The following is a 4,072-nucleotide window of genomic DNA, read 5'->3' as shown; positions in this document are numbered from 1 at the left end:
CTGTGTGGAACTGTATTGATAGAAGTCACAAGTCAACAAGATAAGTCATTTTTTTGTAAAGGAAATTCAAAGCCAGGAATGCATGGAAACATGGACATTGGTTGAGATTCGTATGAAAAATAATTGTGGATATGTTGATATGTTAAGTGATGTTGGTGTATTGGACCAATACATGTGGGCCTTAGAGATGTGCTTTGGAAGTTTTGTAACATGCAGGACATGATAGAATAGATATATTAAGAGAAGTTGAAACCTAGTGAAGAGTTATATTAATCTCTGATGTTTTTTCAGGATTTTATGTTTGTGCACCAACCTTTAAATTTGTGGGTGGACCATTGAAGTTTTTAAATTCTTCATAGTAGTATTCCCTGGCCTAGATTTTGACTCTTGTAGGATTTGTAAATCATCTGACCACATGTATGTTTGGGTGCATCATAGCTTTCACGAATGTTGACATTGCTAAACTTCAAAAGTATTGTTAAGGGATGTGATTTATTAAACTAGAACTTGCTATATTATGATCATTTTTAATGTGTTAAAGGTTTTCTTAACATCTTGTGATTTTACTAGCTAACTTCAGTCGTTTGAATTTCCAAATTTTCGTATAAGAAATATTGAACCCATTTTATCTATAGAAAAATGGTTTCAGAAGTAAATTACTTATAAGATCAATTGTGTAACAGATGGTGCATATAGCCAAAGGAGTTGGTATAGGCTGAAAAAGGCTAGCTTCCAAGCAAATTTTACTCAAATAAGTAAGAAACATATGAACAAGATAATATGCAATGGATAATGCATAAAGAAGTGGAGTTGAAACTATCAACATCAGCGATCAATAAGAGTCCTCAGAAGAAGAAGAAGTTGGCATTGAATAAGAAACTCAAGAGGAAATAATGATTAATATAATCGCAAGATTGAGAACCAAACCAAGATTGAAAGTTCCTATATACAAAAGAACTTAAATTCTAAAGAATTTATCAATTGAATTAGTGTCATGGATAAATAGTTTGACTACAAGAATGTAGTTGAAGATAAGAAGGTGAAATTTGCAGTAACCAAATTTAAGGGACATGCATAACTATGGTGGGAAATCATACAAGAAAAACAAACAAACAAAGGCAAGAAGAAGATTATGAACTAGGACCAAATGGTGGTGAAATTAAAAGGTAAATTTATACCCCATTATTATCAACTAAATCTCTTTAGACAAGTGCAAAATCTTAAGAAAAACTCAACATCCATGAAAGAGTATACAAAAGAATTCTATAAGATAAGCATAATAGTTTGTCATCAGAAACTAGCAAGGAAACAAAGCTAGAGAGTAAAGGAAAAGAATACAATGGGAAGAAAAGGTACACAAGCATTTGAGGAAAATTTCCATCCCACACAGAAGAAGGAAGTACTTCATATCAGCCAGAATAATCATCGAGAGGAGGAAACTTCAGAGAGAAAAGGCCATATCAAAGGGGTAGAGGAAAAAATGTTGTTGTTATATGTTACACATGTAATACAATTAGTCTTCAATCTAATGAATGTCCAAAGAACACTTCCACAAATAAAGGAAGCATCCACATTCCATATATAGATAAGAAAAGTGTGAAGTAGAATCTCTGACAATGAAGAGACTCCTATTGATATTTTCCAAGGATATTAAGGAACCTCCGTAAAGAAAAGCGTTATTCAGAACCATTGAAAATAAAAAGGTAAATGTTATAAAGTTGTTATTGACAGTGGAAGTATTGACAACTTGGTGTCTACAGTTAAACCTAAAGTGAAGTTAAACCTAAACAAACAATGCATCCTACTCCCTACAAAGTGTCTTAACTACAGAAAGGATGTTGACTTTTGGGTAGTTGCGGTCGGTATTCCCCATCTACTCCAAGTCGGTCAAAAAAGAAGAAATTCAAAATTTGAATTTTGAATTTAATTTTCCTCCAAAAGTTCAAGTTGGCCCCAAAGTATAGGTCGACCCATTATAAGGAGACATGCCCTTTGTCATGATCACTATTTATACCTACTCGACCTTCTCATTTGGAGATATCAATTTGGACCATCAGAACATCTATTCTTCTATTCACACATGTGAAGGAGAAAGAAAATAAGAAGATTGAAGTTTAACCTGCATTGATCAGTGTTGACCAAAGTATTTATAGGTTGAGTTAACCAAAATTTCTAGGTAGAGTTTGACAGAGATTATGTGCAATTTGACTGAGACTCTAAAGCAGTTGCAAGTAGCCAAATTTCAGCCCCATTAACTGAGGGTGAGTGAATTCTGAGGTAGCAACAGGAAGGCTAAATTTTTTTCCTATTTGACCAAGTTTGACCTGTGTGGCTTCATTAGCATGTTTGACCAAGTTTGACTAGAAAACCATATTGTACTTTTTCTAAGTTGAACAATGTCTCCTAAGGGTTTTTTCCTGAGTTTGGGTTTTCCCAAGGTAAAATTTATGTATCTTTTTTGTTTGGTTGTCGCTTTATGATCCTACTATCATTATTCATTACTGTTGATATTTTTTATGTATAATTTTTTAATGATGTATGTGACATAAGTGAACTTGGTTAAAGAAATCATTAGAAAGTAATTATCAGTTTAGAAGATCATAGTTATCTTAGAAAATCAATATGGTTTCAGGGCCTAAGTGAAATAACAGCCATTAAAGAGACTTGAAAAACCCAAGTTTGGGAGAGTGTCTTCATAAGTCTAAAATCTCTTAAGCCCTTGTAGAATAACTTGTTGACATCAACATTTATAATATCGAAAGTATGATTTATTCTTAGCATTGAAGGTTTTTCTCTTTAACGAGGAGTCTAGTTCGTAACCCTAGAAGAGGGTTGAGGGTATTATAATTTGTGCCCAATAGACCATGGATCTTGCATTGCAAGGCCAAGGGTATGTCCATGAGAAAGTATGTTAGCCAAGTGAGTCTAGGCTGCACCCCTGGTACAGGTCTGAGAAAATCAAGTCGTAGGAAGAAGCCTTAGCTCTGAGAAGGTTGAGATACCTTAGTTGAAAAATGTCAAAAAGCCTCAGGAGTGACCCCAGGAAGGTTGAAAGGTCTCAGTATGACATCAAAAATGGTTGAGAAGCCTTAGAAGGTGGCCAAAGTGTTTGAATTTCCTCATACAATGAAGAGGCTAGCAAGCTGAGAGTTGAAGGATTGTTTAAAGGTTAGTTTCATATGGGAAGAACTTAGGAACTAGAGGGAGATGAGGAGAAAAACACCTACTTTTACATAAAGCATGTGGAAGCACTCAGGCCCCTAATAAGAATGAAAATTGATCACAATGTTACTCTTGCCTTAGGATTCTAGGAATTGACCTAGATCAAGTTGCTTCAATGATTGAAATGATTTTAGTGATCACTTTCCTTAAGTTTAAACAAGTGTCATGTTATAGATATGCTTATGGCATGTCAAAAAGCAATAAAATGAGTCATGTTTTCATACAATGAAGATGAAGTTAGAAGATCTTTATTGCCTGCGGCCTATAGATATTGTGCTTTTTCTGAGTGTGCTGTGTGGCAGCCTTCCTTGAAATATGATTTGAAAGTTGATGTGAATCCTAAGAAGCATCTTATATTTTTTCCATAATTTATCTTACTTCTAGGACACTCATGATGCAAAAATATTACCAAATTATTGTATAGCAAAAGAGATAGCAATTACAAAGCAGGATAGTAAATCAGAAGAAGAGAAGAACAAAGAGATCTACATGTTTTTAAGGGAAAATGCGCAATGCTTAAACCCTACTGAAATACCATATTTGAACAATTCCTTCCACTTTACTTGAAGAACTCTTCATGGCATTTACAAGTGTCTCTCATTTTCTCTTAGATTCACACATGGTAAATATTCTTCAAATTTGAGAGGGTAAATTTTCACATGACAATTTTGTTGGACTTGCAAATGGTTTCAATGAAATTGAAAGTATTAGGGTTTGTAAACCCTAGAAAAATATGAATTGGATTGAAGTTTTGGTCCTAATCATTTGCTAAACCCTAGGGCGATACCAAGAATGTTTATTAGTGTAGTTTTACTTGAAAATGTCTTAAGCTTTTTGTATAACTCGAGGA

The sequence above is a fragment of the Pinus tabuliformis genome, chromosome Q (genome assembly GCF_031772625.1).
Source record: "Pinus tabuliformis cultivar Carrire ecotype Pingquan chromosome Q, CPIR1, whole genome shotgun sequence".
NCBI lineage: Eukaryota > Viridiplantae > Streptophyta > Pinopsida > Pinales > Pinaceae > Pinus > Pinus tabuliformis.
Note: the sequence above shows the minus strand (reverse complement) of the source record.